The sequence below is a fragment of the Rattus norvegicus genome, chromosome 15, assembly GCF_021556685.1.
Source record: "Rattus norvegicus strain SHRSP/BbbUtx chromosome 15, alternate assembly SHRSP_T2T, whole genome shotgun sequence".
NCBI classification, from domain to species: domain Eukaryota; kingdom Metazoa; phylum Chordata; class Mammalia; order Rodentia; family Muridae; genus Rattus; species Rattus norvegicus.
This window is the reverse complement of record NC_141548.1, coordinates 88,826,529-88,847,984: the sequence shown is the minus strand read 5'-3', so window position 1 is coordinate 88,847,984 and position 21,456 is coordinate 88,826,529. Positions and strand designations below refer to the sequence as shown.

The window sequence follows — 21,456 nt, the reverse complement described above, 5'->3', positions numbered from 1 at the left end:
AGTGGTCTTCCTAAGTTACGTTAGCCCTGAGACTAGAGAATACAGTTCGATTGTCTTAGAATCTATCTAACAACTAATATTTTGCTTGTAAGTGCATTTGTAAATATGTATGTGTTAAATTTAATTATATTCCCCCTTTTTTGTTTTATGTAATGCATAGTTAAATAAATATAGATTGCAGAAGTTATGTATATCAAACACTGAAGATCTTTCCGCTTGACACTTAAACCCTAAAAAGGAAGAGAAATTAAATTAAAAAATTAAAACAAAACACTAACCTAAAAGACACTCTAGCAAAACAACGAGGGCCGTTTTATGAGCGGAAGGACTTAAAGTGGAAGGCAGGAGTCCCCTTGAGCTTTTCACAAGGAGGCAGCTGTACTGCTGGCAGCACTCCGCAGTTCAAGAGATATTTTTAAATCTGTTGTTATTAATTTGAGGAGAAGAAGTCTCTGTCGAGGGGAAAGAAAAAAATCCAAGATTTTCTGTTTCCTTTTCCATCACTCACAGTCACTCTAATGTCAACACCATTTAGGTCAAGTTTCAGGCATTCAAAATGTGCGGCTTCATCCAGCTGCAAGGGCTAAAACTCTCCTAGAGCCCCACAGCCTAACTAATAAAATATGTCTAAGGGCGTTGGTAACAATTAACAGGTGTGTACCTTCCCCGAAAGGCTTTCCTAGGACATGTGACGTGTGAAGCTTGGAGTTTGTAAGACACGATGCGAGGCATATCTGGTTTTACTAATGCATGCTCAGGAAATGGAACTCTTTGTCCGCACAAATCCTGTAAGCATAGCTTATAAAAAGAGAATCATTTCACTCGTTGCAGTTAGCATACTTACAGGGTGCAGGCGTGGTCCCTGATGTCCCGTAGCCTGACCCTGGATCTTTCTTCTCCCATTACTGAAATGATTAAAATGAGTAAAGTCTTGGCTTTTAACTCTTAGTTTCCTTCAAGTATTTTGTTATTAGTCAGCCCTCTCCTATCCTTCCTCTTTTCCTACATCCTCCTTCCTTCCGTAGTCATCTACTGCAGAAGCTTGTTGCTGCACTCTTTTTTGAGCCACATCCTTTCTCTTTCCTCTGCCCAAACCAGGCAAAATTAATCAGGTCAAGGGTGCACTTAAAACTGGCCTAAAGATCCCTCCTCTCCGTAGTGTTTTGAGTTCTCCTTTCTCAGCCTCCACATTTTTTTTTGTTGGTCTGATTCCTCTCACAGTATTCATAAACCAAATCGCTAAACAATAGCGACCAATTGAACTGACCTCAACTGTGCCCTCGCCCTCCTTGTATCTCAGCAATTCTTTTATTTATCACTTGTTGACTCCCTGTCGCATTCCTCACTGCAGCTGTTCCAAATGTTTCTGAGGCTCTCAAATCCCCAATGCCAGCCCTCTTCCCTCCCTCTTAGCACATAACCTCACCTCCTACTGAGAAAATTAAAACCATCCCAACTCATGTTTACACAATTGTACTCCTCATCTACTCAAAAATATGTGAGCATCCCTCCCTTTTTGCTTTTGCATTGTCTTAAAGAAATGATGTCTTTGGCAAAGAAATAGCACTAGGCTCTTGTTGAATGTCCTGGGACTTGAGTGGACACAGAACATCTTAGACACTATGTATACGGACTGTATAATCTTGACGAGCTTTTTTTGTTGCGGTTCCAAACCCTCAATGGCATCATCTCTGAAATAACAGTGATAATTTCTTAATTGTGGGAATCAAATGATACTTAGCAGCAGATCCTCAAATTTTAAAATTATACCTCTCATTATTATTTGAAAAGCCACAAGCCATAAACCCTCTACCTCTATTCACCCTTTCCTAAAAACTATGATGTTAATAATGAAAACAATTATAGTAAATAATGGCTCTCTGTTTTCTCATTAATTTACCTTCTCAGGGATTCCTTCCATTGCTCAATCTTTTTTATTCGACCAAAATTTATTAGATAATTCTTTGTCTCATACATTGCAAAGCTATTTTTCTTTGAAAGAAAATACAATGCTTGCCATCTTTCATCCCATACTTAGGCTTTGATCGGTATCCTGGAGAGAGCTGGTTAAAGAAGCTATCTTATTTTCTAAACAGTTGTTGAAATCTTTAATGCTATTTCCTTGCCCATCTCAACTGTAATTTGAAAAGCATCATTAATCCCTGCTCATCCTTCCTCATTTCTTCAACCTTCCATGTCAAACACTTACAGATGTAGTCCTGGCTGACTCTCTTCTCGCTCCATAACTTTCTCTATCCCTTTCCTGTAATCTTTGTTTCTTTTACCTTCAATTCTTTCTGCAGATACTACCCAACCTTAGGGAAAGTTTAGTCATGTGCTTTTACCCAGGTTTTCCTTAAGTCATTAAAGGCTTTAGGAATTAATTTCTCACAGTATGAAGTGAGGATCAAGAAATCCTGTATTCTATTTTTAAGGCGTTTTTATGCTAATACACAGTTCATAGTATCTGCAGTTTGGTATCCATTTTAATGCTGCCGTTAATTTTCTTGAAATTTCATATTTATAATTTCCTTTAAATATTTTTATCTTTATGCTCTCTCTAAATTCATATAGTACATGGGAAAACTCATTTCCTGACAAAATAGCTCTGCTTGTCCCCTATTTGTACTCATTCACTATTTCATTATCAATCCAGCCAAGTTTTGAATAATAAACGTTAAGAGCAAATACTGATCTTCAGTCTGTCATGGATCTGGATACCCAGCAGCACACAGGACTGAGTATTTTGTCAGTTCTTAGAGAAAGCTCTCTAACATGAAGCCATGCATTGAGCAATTTATGCAAGTGTTGCATATGACCGGATGAGTAGAAGATATAACAAAAGTCAGATTCTCCAAGTATGTGGGGCGGGGAGGGGAGAAGAGAGATAGCAAACAAAGGGAGAGAGAGAGAGCTGTCAAAGTTGTGTTCTAAGGAGGAATCTGCTCTTTTTCAGCCATCAGGAGAGAAGAAAACAAGCAGTTAGATTTGGGAGATTTGATTTAAATCTTCTATTCCTTTCTCCCTCCCACCATTTTTATCGGATATTTTTATTTACATTTCAAATGTCATTCCCTTTCCAGGTTTCCTGTCTATAAGCCCCCTATCCCGTCACCTCTCCCCTTCTTCTATTCCTTTCTTTGCACACTCTTCTAGGACCTAGACCCTATGTCTCTACTCCACCTGTACAGAGAGCTTGTATTAATCCTATCATTAGTATGCCTGTTTTCATTACTCTCAATGACCACAAATCTTAGGAATTACAGTGAAACCTTAGATCTCCTTTCTTTCTTTGAAGGTTCTTTGGCTCCTACCCTACACAGTACAACACACATAAATATCACGCATCAATCTATGTCTAAATTATTTTTGGTTTTCTTCCATAATTTATCTGTGGGATGATGGCCAGAAAAATATTTTTATTCATTTTACGCTCTTGCATAGAATAGAAATGGTCTATCTTGTCAGTTGAATAAAAATAGCTTTGGGAAAGTATTTTACATAGTCTCAGGAGTATTTTAGCTTTCAGTGCTGTCTTACTTAGCTTGGATAATAGATGAAGCTATTCATTTTCCACTGATTGTTCATTTAACAAAAATTAAGCATGGAATTATACAACAGGAAGAATATTAGTCATTTATTCACCATATTTAAAGGAGAGTCATCTTCAAGTCAACAATTTGAAGATCTGCTCAAACTTTTCAGCAGCATCCAAAGACGAAATTATCCAAAATGATTGCTTCTTCTCTCTAATCAAATCGTTTTTAAGCATAAAATTGAAGAAATTTTGTTTCTTTGAAAGTTAATGGAATGGAATGATAGAATCATAGTAGTTAATGTTGTGTTAAGTAGTCTAATCAAATAAAATTGTGTACTGTTAAATAGCAAGAAAAATAATACCCCCATAAAGTTGAAGGTATTTATATACAATAAAGAAATCCAACTTGTATCTACATCTAGATTATATGGAATTTATGAATTGCTTTGAAAATCTTATACAAAGTTAAACAACACCTCAGCAACCTAAGGCCAAGAAAAAGAAATAAGGAGGAAAGATTGGAAATGCAGTTCTAAGGGGAGAAAAAAAGACTATCATGATGCTGTCTCTTCTTGAATGTATAATATTTATAGTTTATATTTTCCATATTGTTTAACTTTCAATGTGTAACTTTCAATGTGACAGTGTGACCCGTCCAGCAGGTCCAGTTATTCAGGGTCCCGAAGAGGCGCTACCTGAGGGTCAAGGGGGGGAGAAAAGGAGACTAAGCAAGGTTCTGTTGTCAAGGTCTCGTTTATTGAGAGGAATGTACAGTATTTAAAGTTCTGAAGCAGGAATTGAAGCAGGAACTGAAGCTTAGGGTGGGGGAGTACTGAGAAGTGCCCAAGGATATAAGGTGAATCACTAAACTGCAAGATATTCTCCTTAAACAAAGAGGCAACAGTCTTCCGGGGACATATTCTTTGAAAAGGCCGAGCCCTTCTCAGGAATCTGCTCAGGGCAGAGCAGTAGCTTTGCTCAGGCTGAAACATCCTGTGATTGTTCCCTGAATCTTCCTGGGAGAGGCTTTTGTCCAATAATCTCATAATCTTACAGCAGCCATCTTAGGAGTGAGCATCTGTGGCCATACAGCCCAGAGTCACATAGCCACCTTGAGCTGTACAGTCACAAAGCGGCCAGGCCCAAATCCAATACGGCTCCCTACAACAGTGTAACCTATAAAACATTCTTTTAAACTACATTCTTCACTAAGAGCAATTTATTTAGACAAAAATCTATTTTCTTACCTATAATCTATCGCTACGCATTGATAATAACACTGACGTCACTACTATCTTTTATGAATGCCAATTAAGCTACGCTTTTTCTAAAAATAAAGGTAAATTGACAACATTAGTTCTTCTTGTTATTTTTTTTCAAGGTTTATTTGGTGTTTTCCTTGATGTGACACTTGTGTGGTTGGTTCCACCATCCATATGTAGATCTTCCATTTCACATAATATTGCAATCTACACTACAGACACATATAATACAGGAAATGTCCTGGAGAACATTTATGCACAAGATATGCATAGTGGACTTGCACACTGGAGCCAGGCTATGACTGACTGGGAACTCATTGGCTCTAGGTGACGTTTAGTGACGGTGGGCAGTGCAGCAATGCAGCAGGCTCCCAGGGTAATCAAACCCTGCACACAGTTGGCAGTGTGTCTTGGAGACAGTGAGACTGTCACACTAACCAGGTACCACTTAGCAGCAGGGTAGAGCTGTGGGAACTGAGATTTTTCCCCAGACCATCTCAACACAACCATACTAACAACAGCTCAGAAGAGAACTGTATGATCTCCATAAAAACCCTGCTGCAGCCTGGACAGTGAAGTGCTAGGACACTGGGAAGACTTTAGAACTGCAGCTCCTTCTGAATTCCCCAGAGGGTAGCTGTACTCTTCTTCAGGCGGGCCTCCTCCTCAGGAGTCAGTGTTACCTTCACAACATCTGAGATTCCATTTTGTCCCAGGATACACGGGACACTGAGGGAGACGTCATCGATTCCATAGAGATCCTTAATCATGGTGGAAATGGGATGCACCTGCCTAAAGTTCTTCATTATGCTCTTGGCCAAGTCTGCCACGGAGAGGCCAATGGCTCAGAATGTGTAACCTTTCAGATTGATCACTTCACGTGCACTGTCAACCACCTGCTTGTGAATATCTTCCACTGCTCCTTATCTGCATCTGTGCCCAGTTGTGGGTTCAGAAACTTCAGGGAAATGCTGGAAATATTCACACAACTCCACACAGGCGCACTGGAGTCGCCATGCTCCCTTAGGACCCACCTGTGGCAGCTCAGTGGGTAAACTCCCAGCCTTTCTCCCATCAGGTAACGGAACCGAGCTGAATCCAGATTGCAACCACTTCAATAACTAGGCTTTTGGGAAAGCCACTGATCTTCCAAGCCACGTAGGTCAGGATATCCACTGGATCTGAGACAATGAACAGCTTGCAGTGTGGACTATACGTCACAATGTTGGAAAGATGAACTTGAAGATGTTCACGTTTCGCTGGACCAAATTGAGCCGGCTCTCTCCCTCTTGCTGACGGGCCCCTACTGTGATAATGACCAGCTTGGAGTTTGCAGTCACACCACAGTCTTTGCTGGAGACAATTTTTGGTGTCTTAAGGGAAAGGCTGCCATGCTGGAGATCCATCATCTCCCCCTGTAAAGGGCCGCTTTAACATTCGCCACCACAAGATGGCGCTGGCTTCCACTGCGCCCCACGTGGAAGGCCAGGATAGCCTCTGCCATTACAAGATGACGCTGGCCTCCGCCGCACCAGCCGACTTCCTTTCAGGAAGTTAACTATGTGCGAATGTGCAAGAGTGCCTTCGTGCCAGGTCTTTGCCCACTCCGGGGCACGCTTTATGAGATCATGGGTAAGCGACCAATCAGGTGTGGATGCGCCGCGCTAGGGTGTATATAAGCCGTGCCATGCGGGCTCGCGGGGTGCTCTCTCCATAAGATTTTAATAAAAGGTTTTGGCTGCCGCAAGGATTTGTATGTCCCCGCGTGTTTTCTTGCTGGTGAGGTCGCGCGTGGGACATTTGGTGCCGAAACCCGGAATAAAAAACGCCACACCATCGCCAGGCACCGGGAGGGAGTCCTCCATCCGCGGAGAGAATCCAGAAGCAGCAGGAATTGAGGTAAACTCCGAGAGACATGATAAGAAAGCATGTCAGAAACGGAGCATAGTGAAAGGTTGCAACGAAAAAATGATACTGATCAATCTCAAGCACCAGGCCCTTCTGCGGTCTTACCACCGTCAGAGGTGATAGTACGGGGAAAGGACGCCCCGGGGACAGTGGCCACCTCGGCTACTGAGGGAGGGACCCCTGCAAAAACTGTGAAGAAACCGAAAGTTATGGATCCTTCGTGGACAAGGCTGGTAATTTTGTTTATTTTTTTCTTTGTGTGGGAAACCGTTACAGCCGCTAGGACAGGTCAGAGGGTCCTTACAGAGCAACAAGAAAGTATGTCAGAGGGAGGAAAGGTCTCTAAAGAAAAAACGAAAAGAAAAGGAGATAAAAGGAACACAGTATTTTGGGAGAAAAATTTTGTCTTTGTGCTGGTAAAAGGTGTGATCAGGCTCTATAAGCTTTGCAGAGTCATACTGATTAGGCTTGATAGAGGCAGACTGCCTGAAAATTTATTCAGGAGAATCAAACAAAAGGACATCTCAATGCCCATGCACAGTTTGATGGAGTTAATGTAGTTGGGTTGTGAGTAAAAATATTCAGGACTGTGTTTCACTTCCATACCATTGGCAAATGTCAGTCGTGCTGCTCAGATAATATATCTCAGTATCTTACAGGAATTGGGTTTCAACACGTTGATGGACTAGTCCAGGAATTGAGACAATCCATCGTCCATATTGACTCCACTCGAGTGGATAGTCACCGTGAACACCATCTGGTTTTTTCCCCTCTTTGTCTATTGTCTGTCCCTGGTGCACCAGGATCTCCCCATGTCTGTCAGTTTATGTCTGTGGTTCTTGCTTCTCGTTGTTTAAATATTTTATGTTTCATGTTCAAAAGAAAAAATGGTAAAAGCTTTATCTGCTGGTCGTTCACACCTTGATTTGGTTTTAATTCGTTTCAAAAAGGAACAAATGAATAAAAAACAGTTTCAATCAGGCCTTTAGAGCCCTGCACCTGTAGCTAGGAACATAGGTTAGCTGAAGAAGCTGCCCAGAGGCTAAGCGTCTGCACGAGCTGATCTTAAAGGCGCCAGCAGCTTCTCAGCTTCTTTGGTACAAGAGTTGAGAGCTGTTTCTCTTAGAGAAATCCCTGACTTATTATTTGACTCAACAGGTAACAAGGTGCTTCTCTTAAAATCATAGCTAAAAAGGTTAAAAATGGTGTTTGGTCTAAATATTAAAGATATGTGTAGCCACTTCAATTTGTTTCTGATTGGTTTTAAATGTGTAAATATGCTCTACTTGCCTTGGTCATAGATTGTTGGCCTTTTTAGTTATTGGATATGGTTAAAAAGGTATAATATTGGTAACAGAAAGTTGACATAAAGCTGGTAATTTGGATGGAGTCATTTCTAGACAACATGTAGCATGAGCCAACCAAGGGAAACAGGTCTAAATTGAGATAATACTTTTATGGAATTCTTATCCTAGAAACCAGGCTTCTAAAAGAATTTAGGACAATGTCTCTTTGTTGAGGTACTAGAGACTACGCCATCGTGCGTTCATATATAGGAATTGGCAGTCAAACTTTGTACTAGTTTGTTGGAGGTCGAGTTTTGCTTTCCTAGTTGTGGTTTGCCCTGAAGCTATCTGTATTTTAATGCTAATTCCACTGCCCCAAGGACAGCTGCCTAGTCATGTACTCAGAACTCAGGTGACCTTGTGGTTGTGCTCAGGTGTTACAAAGAGAACTTAAAGATTGTGATTAAGGATTGCCAGTGTTACATTGACTAACTCAAACTTATTTTTAATTAAGAAAAAATCAAACAGGTAGAGATTGTTACAAGATTTACGAAGGATTGATGAGGTTTTGAAACTTGTGAGAGCATTACAGTCAGTTTCCCTACTCCAACTGCCATTTCAAGATAGATTTAGAGGATTGATTTTGAGTTTTCATTTCGTGAGCCTGCTTATAATTTTAGAGAGCCCATAGAGTGATATCATTAAGAATGGCTAATAGCCTTATATTATGTAATTTTGTTGCTTCTTCGATGTAAGAAGTTAGAACCTTGAATCTTTCAGTGTATATGGAAATTTTTACTACAAACCTTTGCTCTCAAAATGAGCTTTAATATTTGGGGAGTAGCTGTTACACTACTCCAGAAAAGAATATTTGAAACTAATTTCAAGCTTCTAAGGATATGTTAATTGGCTAAGTACCTCACCTTACCAGAGGACTTAGGTCTTTGTTATACACATTGGAGATAAAGCTTCAGCTGTGTTAATACAGAGTTGTGGACTAGAGTCATGGAAGTATTTTAAAAAGAAACCTGATAAAACATATCTTATTCCAAACAACAGTTAATTGGTTATTACAAAATACTGATATTTGGCCTATTACATATACAAATTTTTCAGACAAAATTGATAATTTTACTCTTTACATGCTTTTGTACTTCCTGTATATTTGTGCATACAACCCATAGGAAATGCGCTTACTGTATTTATAGGTGGTTCATCTAATGAAAAGGCTACATGTATAATCATAACTTGTTTATTACATAACTTGTTTATTCTCTTGAGTTTCTATTGCTTCAACACAGATTATTAAATTCCGTAGTTTAGCCACTGTTTTTAAATCAAGCTTTCAATTCATATACTGATAGCCAATGTGTGGCTTTTGGTTTACAATTGATTTCAATTACTTAATGCTTTATTAGAGACAGGTTTTCTACTTAAAATCAGTGAGTGATTTCAGTGTAAATTGTCTGACAACTCACTGTCCTTTCAGTGCTCTGGCTCAGACAACTAAACAAAACCATAGACCCACCTCTTTGAAAATGATAATGGAGTTGATATGAAAAGAGGAAGACTCCATTTGCTTGCTTTCTATTCCCAGCCTCACCCTGCCAGTTCAGGGATTTCTAGTAAGACTGAAATTGGACAATATTTACAGGATTTGGCATTTCTAATTAATGCTTATGTTTAGGTAAATAAAGTTTGTGAGGTGCTAGAGAAATGGCTTAGTGGTTAAGAGCACTAAGTACTGTTCCTTTATAGGACATTTAAGAACTCAAACTGGATTGCCTGGGCTCTTTAACAAGGGAGGACAATGATACCAGACAGATTGTAGGCCTTACGTAGGAACAATTAGTCAAAAAATCTCATTCTTTATATATCCAAAACAATAATGCTGGAGACAATAATTTGATATACAAGTCAATTTATAAATACAAGTGCTCAGTGTCCTCAATCTAATCCTCGAGGACTTACCTTAATAAATAATATCTTTACTATATCTTTATAAATAAAAAGGGGGAGTTATCCCTGTATGCTAAATAATGCTCCTTTTATTTCAATTTTAAAATTTGGATGCCAAAGTTTATGGCACCCTACAACTAGGCATACTTCTGCCTAGGTGAAATAGAAAGATCCACATATTGACATGATCCTGTCCAGATATTTTATATGGGGAAGAGGGAATGTTTGTGTTTTTTCTACAGGATGCTACAAGAGTGTGCCAGCTGCCTGAGTGGTTGCTGAGACTTGCTGATCCTGGTTACATGAAGATTCAGCTCTCGTGGTTCGGGTCCCTGGAATCATTCCTCTGCCCTGAGAGGAAGATAGAAGATTCCCCTTCACCTTTTGTCATCTCATCACAGAGATTTTGGCGTTGCTGCAGTCAGTGTTACCACTGCGTGTGTCCCGTCCCACTATGGCCTGCTCTCTGACCCTCTGTGCACTGCTGCTTTCTGGAGAAGACTGGACTCCAGCCGTTGCTGCCGCCTTCATTCCCTGGTGACTCTTGCTGCATTAACTGATCATTTTACAGACTGTAGCTTCACAGGAATGCCACCTGCGTAAAGCTGCTGTGGACTGGGGAACTCTGCCCTGGTTGTACAGATCTCAGAAATGGTTCCATTGCCTGCTGGTTGTTCCAGAGATCCTGAACTGTCCTGGAAAAGACCTTGACACTTTTGCTGCTATTGTAGCAGCCATTACTGCTGCAGACATTGTGTCTGCAGTGTCTGGAGTTATCCTCCCCCAATCTATTGTTAGACAAGCACAGTGGGTAAACTTTCTGGAGTATTTACTAACAATTGGGAATTCTAAATTCTATTATAGGAGCGGCTTGACTACGGCCCTTGGTGGTAACAGCTGAGGTGAACCAGATGAGGTGCCCGCTACTTATCGGGAGTGGCTCTGTTTGGTGCATCCCTATGCTATGGATTAGTATTCATGCTATTGTTGGTTTGCAAACTCAGATCTCAACAGAAACATGACAAGGCCGTTATCACTCAAGCACTTGTGGCCATTGTACTAGGGGCCTCCCCTGGAATTTGGTTATCTATGCTCAGGAATTAGTCAGTATCTGAGTTCTCTGCTCTTGCACCCCATGGATCTGTGGATCCATTGCACTGGGATGAGAGAGACTCAATGATCCTTTGATCAGCCCTTCCACATTGCTGAGGTTTCCTCATTGCACGCGATAGGGTGATCATGATTTGTTATAAAATAAATGATTTGTGATAAAATATAAATAAATAGGGGGAGATGTAAAGGGCCGCTTTAACATTTGCCACCACAAGATGCACTGGCTTCCACTGCGCCCCACGTGGAAGGCCAGGATAGCCTCTGCCATTACAAGATGGCACTGGCCTCCGCCGCGCCAGCGGACTTCCTTTCAGGAAGTTAACTGTGTGCGCATGTGCAAGAGTGCCTTCGTGCCAGGTCTTTGCCCACTCCGGGGCGTGCCTTATGAGATCATGGGTAAGCGACCAATCAGGTGTGGATGCGCCACGCTAGGGTGTATATAAGCCGCGCCATGCGGGCGCGCGGGGCGCTCTCTCCATAAGATTTTAATAAAAGGTTTTGGCTGCCGCAAGGATTCGTATGTCCCCGCGTGTTTTCTTGCTGGCGAGGTCGCGCGTGGGACATCCCCCTTTAGCTTGTCTTCCATGACATCAACAAGGGCAAGCTCATCGGCCAAGTCCTTCATTAAGATACGGATGGCACCAGCCATGCCAACAGCACCAACTCCAACAACTGTAATCTTGTTCTGGGGGACCTGTTCTTTCTTTAAAAGGTTCACAGTCAGCTGGTCCTTGAGGGGTGCCATCTTGGACTTTGAATCTTTTGGGACTGCAAGTGCACAATGGGGGAACGATGGGCAAGCAGCAACAGCGTGGCCTAGGCTCAGCGATAGTGGCTCCAGCACCCTTATTACTACTTAATAGTAACAAAATAATTAATTACTCATAAGAGGGACACATTTCTAGGCTCTAATAAATACCAGTATTTATTAATGTCATTTACTCAATTGCCAGTATTTACTTTTTAATAAAATAAAATGAATAAATAAATTTATATAAAAGTAAAATAAAAATTCTGGTAGTTTTTTTAAAGGTAAGATTCATAATAACGAAAATACTAGATATGGAATAGAGTTACTGTATAGAAATAACCACAGAATAATTCCTACAAGATTATTAGGATGATTTAGTTTTACAATGCTAAAAACCTTATCAGATTTTATATATATATATATATATATATGTATATATATATATATATACATATATACACACACACACACACACACACACACACACACACATATACACACAGGTTCTAAGTGGGCAAGAGCTGAGATTCAATCTCAGCTGATTGTGTCCACGGGCTTTGTAAGAGAGGTTTTCATTGGGGGGGCGTGAGAATAAAGAAGACATAAAATATTACTCTGGAGAAGAGGTAAGAAAGCTGGAGTGAGACAGTGAATGTTTGATTGGAAAGAACGTAAAACAGCAGACATGTGAATGTGTATGAGCACATGTGTAAGACTTTCCCTAACTGCACTAAGCAGGGATGGTGCTGATGCAGAAGCTGTTCAGCACGAGGTGTATTCAGATGTGTTTGGCTGTGGATGCTGAATGAGAGCAGTAGATAAGCAGAAAGAGGGTGTGGTTGTGGATACATAAGGAAGACAAAGTCTTAAAGAGGGCCTATTAACTATTTGTAGATACAGTTGCATTAAAAATTATGAAAAGGGAACGGAAAATTACAGAGCAGCAGTGTGAAAGAAGGTTTGAAATCATAGGATATACTATGGTTTCCGACTCTAACATATAGGAACTACCGCACAGTAGGTAGCATCCACTCTAGAAAAAAACAAACATAGACAAATAGACCTGTAGGCTCAGAATTTTTACAACCTATTTCAACAAGGGATTTTAAGTGCTCTAATCTCCCTTCTAGCCTACCACTCGCCGGAAGTAGTGGAAAGGAAATGTGAACAGGACAAAGAAGGATGTGGACCTGTTCAGAAACAGTTCTTGGGAGTGAATCCAATCTGCATTGTCAGGATATCCGCAGTTAGGTTCACACAAGTCAGTAGCAGTAGCTTGATCCACTTGCAAACACTATTGACGAATCAGCGATGGGAGTTTGATCCAGAAGAAACCGCAAGGCCTGAGTCCGCAGAAGCAGCAAGAAGCTGCTGGAATACCACCAGAAGTTCTTTGTTGTTTTTATCTCGATGAAGCCATGAAGAGCAATGATCAGTGAAGAAGGCAAGGTAAACCGAGGCCACAGCATCATCAGCGAAGACCAGCGTTGGCAAAGCGCCATGAAGACCCGCAAAGAGCGGCGAAGCGAACCGATGCCACACATGATTTCCGAGTACTGTGTTCTTGCAAGCTTCTGTGCTACCAAAACATCACATGTCCTTTATCCAGGCAGCTTCCAGAAAAACACCACATGTCTGTTCTCAGAAACACATTCTCCCATGTGTCTGATTCATCAAGAACGTCCTCTCCGTTTCCAGGTACACAACACATAATATAACTGAATCTCTAAACAGTCAGAAATCTCCACTTTATATCCCCTTCTCTGTTTAATTTTTTTTCTCTCTAAAAATGGCAATCAACACACAATACAAAGAATATAAGAACCACAAAACTAGTCCTCCATTTTGTGCTGAGCTAACTCTCTTGACGTGGTGCACTGCAACCTTAATAGCATGGTTCCCCAGCAAGCTACAATAATGACAGGCCTCACATGATATTTCCCACTGGTACGGTAGACACAAGAATACCGTGGGAATGACCAATCACTTCATTTTATCAAAGTATAGTGGAAATAGATTCTTTTCAGTAATGTGAAAAGCAGTGTGCTGAACATTTAATTATACTAGATTTTTAATTATTAAAACACATTGCTCAAGTCTCTCCTGTCTTTATTTCTTGCAAGTCTGTTATTGAGAGTCTAAAGAACTCACATAGCAATGTATATTCTTATCATCTCCCTTGTTTATCCACCAAAGTAGATTAAAAGACTATATATTGCTGAAGGCAGCACATTCTTTGATTGCAAAATATAGGGGAAACAGGCTGGAATTCAACTGGAAGCTTCCTTCCTGGTGGCTAGTTATTATAATGCTAAAATATGCTATTCAAGCCGCTTTGGGGAAAGAAAAAAACATCAGCTGTGAATCCTACAGACCATAATATTCACCTACAAAGCAACATGTGTACACTGGTTATACATGTTATAATAGTTATAATAGTGTCCCGATTATTACAGAAGTAACCAACCACTATATTGTTAAAGATGGGGCTTGTTGCACATGCATTCTTAGTGATGTCAAAGCCAGTCTATAGCCCATGGCTGATGTGTTAGCTCTTAGAGGAAAACTTACAATTGTTGCTTAGCTTAACTGTCATGGTATCAAGCTGCCTTCTAAATATCTGTTTATAACCAAGAGTAAACCCTATTTTCAGTCTTAAACACAGATGCTTCTCATGGCCGTGAATGACAGTGAATACTGAAGTGAATGGCTGTCCAAGATGCTGGGAATAAGTATGCTCAGGCATAAACAAGACATCCATACCACTCTTTCAAATCCCGGGGGTCATGATCTAAGAGGGAAAATAAAGAATGTAAAAGACAGAAGACAAAAGGAAAAGCTTCAGAATAGAATGTGTGTTTTTCTCAAGCTTAGGCCAATTTGGTGATCATGTATGTGTTTTGTGTGTATATTTGTGTACTGCTGTTTTGTTCATGACTGAGGTCACTTGGGAGTTTTTCAACTGTTCACCTACAGTTTGTAGTTAATTGGATTTTATGTTATTACGTGTTTAATTATGCTTTTCTGACATTCTTTATTCTTTGACCTCCTGACCAATGTACATATATTCAGTTATAATTAAAATTGTGTTTAATGTTGTTCCAAAGCTCCTTAATATTATTTATTTTTAAAACAAACATTTTACACACACATAAACACATATGTATTTTCCATGTGCATTTGTCAGAATAGCTTCTATTGTTATGTCTTCAAATTCACTAATTATTTCTCCCACATAACATAATCTGCGTTTCACAAGCCCACTATTTTATTCATCTCAGAAATTGTAGCACCTTCCCCTATTAAAGTTTGGGTACACTTTTTGTGTCTTTCTTTTTTATTTTTAACACACTCAGTTTTTCCTTTTGCTTGTAGACCATATGGAATGCAGTTGTAATAACTTTTAATACCCTTATTTGCCAATCCTGACATCTGGATCAGTTTCAACTGATTTAACTTTCTCATTATGTGCTGGAGGTTCCTGACTGTTTGCATGCCTGATAATATTTTTTATTGTATGCTATATACTGAAATTTTTACCTGACTGGGTGTTGGCTATTTTTGTAATTCTATATTCTCAAACTTTGTTCTGGAATACATTTGCATTACTCAGAAAGAATTCAATGAATTTGGCCACGCATTAAGATCTCCTAGAGGACTGGAACACTGCTTAGTCTAGAGCCAATTCCTCATAACCTAGGCAACATTCTTCTGAGGATGATCCAAATGTTCTTTCTACTGTGAGGATTTAGCATGATGGATGGGAAAGAGTCTATTGTTAATTCTGGGTGAGCCCCAGGTATTCTTCCTTCCTTCTGTTTCAGGTGGTGCCTTTCAGCTTCATATATTTCTTACATGCTCACACTGACTGAGTCTTTGACAGATGCTACAAAAGAAATTCGCTAAAGATCTCTAGATCTATGTGTATCTACCTACAATTAGTTCTGTCTTGAAGGAGTAGGTTCTAACAGATGAGCTGGCATGTAAGTTTAAGCAGGAAGATTTCCTTCTTCTTCTCCCATTGTCCTTGTGTAGGTCTCCAACAGAAGGTATGTTCCAGATTAAAAGTGTTATTACCACTCATGGACCTAAATTGTTCTTTACTTGGAATTTGAAAATTAAACTCAGAAATCTGCTTACCTCTGACTCCTGGGATTAAAGCTGTGTACCACCTTGCCTGGGCCTAAGCTTTTTATGGCCACTGTGCATCAAGATCTGGATCACGGGTGTGCCCTTTGTTTCTGGATTGTACATCATGCCAGATATATTCACGTTGGCAGCTGGGAATAGCCATCACAACTATGTTTCAAAATACTAAGCTAAAAGCACTCAAACTCGTGGAAGAATCAATAATTAATGCCATCATCAAAGCATTAAAAGATCTAGTAGTGGCTGGTTGAGAGTCTGATTATATTCTCACTTCAATAGATCACTGACTAGAACAGATGATTTCATGGTATATGAATATATGGAATGGAATTTGAACTTAAGTAGCTGTTTATCTATGCCAAAAAGACCCCAGTAACCTCGTGTGAATGTATGTATCTTTCAATCACTAGTATCTACAGTTGGTTTTGGAAAGTCAAAATTGCCTGTTATTTTTGGTAACTTATAAATAGAGATAAATAGTGGGTCCTAATATCTGTACATTAGCTAGTACTTAATATGTATAATATGTTAGAAACTTCAAAGAAAAATAGTTTAAATGTACACTCCCTCTTAATTATTACACACATTCACAACAAACATGTCTTCCTGGATCTAAAACTTTACATATTCCATATTAGATATAATAAATCTCTTCACAGACCCTTATATGGAGTTGACTATAAAATAAACAACTATCTTTATGAATTATGATGAGATAAGGCACTGTAATAACTGTGGGCTACCATTTGGACTTTTCAAAGTGCTGTGACTCCTCTGGGTTGGAAAAAGATTGTATTTTAGTTTATCGTTTTATTTTTTAAAGACGTCATATAATGAAGTAACTGAATAAATAACCATCTTTTGATGAATAGACAGAGGAAACATCAAAAATTACACCCATTGAGGGGAAAGATGAATGAGGAAGATTGTAATTAGAAGAATCTTTTCAGACCCATCTGCCAGGGTCAATTTCTTTTTCAATATATCCTTCCTTCCTACATTGAGAAAAGCATCAGCATCATGGGTCATCTGGAACTTGCAAAAATTTTTATTTTATACATTACAAACACATCCCTCAGTTAGACTGAATTATATACCTTTACTTTTCATTTGACAGGGGAAGTATCAATGATAGGCAACTTGACAACACAGAGAGGCAGCACACCCGTAAGTCAGAAAGGATCACTATAAAGCTCCTTCGTGGTAGCCAAAATATGAAATGTGTATGGTGCATGGGATTTTTAATCTTAGAAATCTTAGAGGAGAGAAAAGTCACTCTAAAACTAAAATAGTGCTTTCAGAAAGAAAACCTATTTCTTAATACTTTAAAATATATGCATCCATAGTATACCTAATAAATATATCTACAGCTTTCAACAAGATACCTGGTGGATCTTGACACTTCTACTAAACTGATCTGTAGGCTAGGTACCTCAAGATAAAAATAAATTCAACTATGTTTCTTTGGACATGAGTGTGTGTGTGTGTTTGTGTGTATTAGAGGGAGAGAGAGAGAGAGAGAGAGAGAGAGAGAGAGAGAGAGAGAGAGAGAGAGAGAAATTTTGGTTATACTGACCTTAACATTTCATTTTTCATTTTAATAAGGCAATAAATTCTAATTTGCAATTACAAATAAAACTTTGTAATAAATTGTTCTTTATGTCTTCAAACTTTGAACACAAGTACTTTTTTCAGTTAAGATCCTTGTTCTGTGGACTATAACATTAACAAAGAAGTAATTCTTAACTTTAAATTACAATGACTTTTAACACAATATGAGATTATTTTATTTTTAGCATTCAATAATTTAAAAGTAAAATAAAGAAATCCAGGCTGTATATAATACCAAGTTATAATCTCAGCTTCTTAGAAACTAAAGAAGGGAGGATAAGTAAAATACCAACCTGGGCAAACTAGTGGAATCCTATTTTACAAACAGAAATAAAAAGAGATCTGGGGTATAAATTCTATGGAAGAACACTTGGATGGTACAACTGAGACCCTATGTTCAAATCTAGAACTGTAAAAATTATTGAAATATTTATGTATACACTCTGGTTTTATTCATGAGAATTTTTCAAGAAATAGGCATATGCTCAGACTTCTGAAAGTACAATTGGGTGTTTATAAAATATCACCAGTAGTTTATATTCTGATAAATATGGAAAATGATGCTGTGAACTGATAACCAGGGTTCTTTCATGCAGACAACAGCACAGTCTGTGTATTTTGAAAGTGGCCTTGCCAACCAACAGACTGGGAAAAAATCTTTACCAATCCTACAACCGATAGAGGGCTTATACCCAAAATATACAAAGAACTCATGAAATTAGACTTCAGGGAGACCAATAACCCTATTAAAAATGGGGTTCAGAGTTAAACAAAGAATTCACAGCTGAGGAAGATCAAATGACTGAGAAGCACCTAAAGAAATGTTCAACATCTTTAGTCATAAGGGAAATGCAAATCAAAACAACCCTGAAATTCCACCTCACACCAGTCTGAATGGCTAAGATCAAAAACTCTGGCCACAGCAGATGCTGGCAAGGATGTGGAGAAAGAGGAACACTCCTCCATTGTTGGTGGGATTGCAGACTGGTAAAACCATTCTGGAAATCAGTCTGGAGGTTCCTCAGAAAATTGGACATTGAACTACCTGAGGACCCAGCTATACCTCTCTTGGGCATATACCCAAAAGATGTTCCAACATACAACAAAGACACATGCTCCACTGTGTTCATAGCAGCCTTATTTATAATATCCAGAAGCGGGAAAGATCCTAGATGCCCTTCAATAGAGGAATGGATACAGAAAATGTAGTACATCTACACAATGGAGTACTACTCAGCTATCAAAAACAATGACTTCATGAATTTCATAGGCAAATGGATGAGACTAGAAAATATCATCCTGAGTGAGGTAATCCAATCACAGAAAAACACACATGGTATGCACTTATTGATAAGTGGATATTAGCCCAAACGCTCGAATTACCCAAGATGCACAGACCACATGAAACTCAAGAAGAATGACCAAAATGTGGATGCTTCGTTCCTTCTCTAAAAGGTGAACAAGAATACCCTTAGGAGGGGATAGGGAAGCAAAGTTTAGAACAGAGACTGAAGAAACACCCATTCAGAGCCTGCCCCACATGTGGCCCATACATATACAACCACCAAACTAGATAAGATGGATGAAGCAAAGAAGTGCAGGCTGACAGGAACCGAATGTAGATCTCTCCTGAGAGACACAGCCAGAATATGGCAAATACCAAGGTGAATGCCAGCAGCACACCACTGAACTGAGAATGGGACTCCCGTTGAAGGAATCAGAGAAAGGACTGAAAGAGCTGAAGGGGCTCGAGACCCCATATGAGCAACAATGCCAACCAACCAGAGCTTCCAGGGACTAAGCCACTATCCAAAGACTATCATGGACTGACCCTGGGCTCCAAATTCAAAGGTAACAATGAATAGCCTAATAGGGAAGGCTGGACCCCCAGTGAACAGGATTGTTGTGGGGAGGGCGGTAATGAGTGGAGGATGGGGAGGGGAACACTCCTATTAGAAGGGGAGGGAGAGAGGTTAGGGGGATGTTGGCCTGGAAACCAGGAAAGGGAATAACATTTGAAATGTAAATAAGAAATACCCAATTTAATAAAGATGCAAAAATGCAAAAAAAAAGAAAGAAAGAAAAAGAAAAAAGAAAAGAAAGTGGCCTTGCCCCCCCTTTTTTTTGAAAATTTGTGATTCTGGTGATATTTGATTATATTTGAGAATCAGTAGATCTCAGTTAGCGCCCCTGTTTTTAAATTGTATAATTGAAACAAATAGCAAGAATAGATCTGTGTGAGGAAAGTAATGTCGTACCTACTTAATAAATTACGTAAAATAATCAACTTGGAGGCCAGCTCAGAATAACCCTCAGTGATGATTTCTAAAGCTCTGTCCAATTTTCCTTATTCTTTTCTGTCATCAGCCTCATCTTCTTGATCCTTCTCCTGACCCATTTGCCGTCATCACCAGTACCACCATTATTATAATTCTTAACATTGTCTTCACCCTCTTTTCATTCTTCCCTTCTTGGGAAATATTATATTACTAAATGACATAATGAGAGTTCATCAACTATACGTTTAAACCATACTACATAGAGTTTATGGTAATTAGCACTTTCATAAAAGTCTTTTGTGGAGAGATACAAGAGTCACTCAAGATGCTTGGACTGCTGAAAGACAGGTGGAAAAGCAATCACTCCTTGGGAGTACTATGGCTTCTTTCTCTTAAAATACATTAGAACCAAATTGTACTGGTCAGTGCTCAAAAACAGTAAATATATGTTGACTGCTTCCTCCAAATTTAAACGCTTCTTCCTAGAAGGTGCAGGGAGATTCTAGAAGGGAGTATAGCTTACAGGGTCAGGAAGCATTTGAAAGTTACAAGTTTCCTAAGGCTCCTCTCTGAGTTTAAAAAACAGTAAACAGGGAGAGATTAAACTCCCTAACTCATCGACTTGCCTGCACACCCTTCAGGAGATCCAGGGGTATAGCTTTCACAGGTCATCACCCATGCTTGAGTTGGCCTTTTGGTGCCTTTATGTCATCCATGCTGCTGTAATTACCCAAGTAAACTTGCTGGTTCCCTCAGAGAGACAACTGGAACTGAGGAGAATTGTTTCTATACACCGTTGTTGTAGGTGCTCTGGCTGGCGTGAATAGTTACTTGTTTATATCTACCTCCCTATGAAAAGTCACGAGAGTGTAGGGCTGGTTTTATGTAAATGGGTCTATGAATGACTACAACATTAGAAGAGCCCTCTAGCATTACACGACTCTCTAAAATAATGATTTGTCTAAAAGAAATTGGTAAACTATAAGGAGGTTAGCCTAATTTGTAGCTAATTAGTAGTTTATGAAATGCCTCAAATGATCAAACCTAGTATTTCTAACAACAAATTATGAAAATTACTTTTCTTTTTTGAATTAATTTATTTTTCACTTTATCTTCCCATTGCAGCATCCCCCTTCAACTCAGTTCCACCATCACACTGCCTTTCTCGCCCCCCCCCACTTCCTCAGAGAAGTGAAGGCTCCCCATGGGTGCCATGCTACCCAAACACATTAAGTCCCAGAAGGACTTAGGGACACCTTTTTCCACTAAGGCCTGACAAGGCAACTCAGGTTGGAGAAAGGGATCCAAAGGCAGGCAAGAGAGTCAGAGACAGCCTTGCTCCAATTGTTGGGGATCCACATAAAGACCAAGCTACACATCTGCTACATATGTGTAGGCAGCCTAGGTCCAGCTCAGGCATGCTCTTTGTCTCTGGGAGCCCTCCATGGGCCCAAGGTAGTTAACTCTGTAGGTTTACTTATCCTTGACCCCTGCTGCTTCCATGCTTCCATAAGACTTCCCAAGCTCTGTCCAACGTTTTGCTGTGGGTCGCTGCATGTTTCTATCAGCTACTGGAAGAAGCCTCGGAGAAGACGGTTAT

The 21,456-nt window shown here is 39.6% G+C and overlaps 1 pseudogene across 1 annotated transcript; it reads right to left on the bottom strand.

The window, feature by feature from the left end:
- Nucleotides 1-4,915: 4,915 nt before the first annotated feature.
- On the bottom strand, nucleotides 4,916-11,811 carry Ldha-ps2 (lactate dehydrogenase A, pseudogene 2; annotated as a pseudogene). The gene is made up of 2 exons (XR_015638508.1): nucleotides 11,629-11,811; nucleotides 4,916-6,209 (listed from the first exon to the last, which is right to left on the bottom strand). The product of XR_015638508.1 is annotated as a lactate dehydrogenase A, pseudogene 2 (transcript).
- Nucleotides 11,812-21,456: the final 9,645 nt, after the last annotated feature.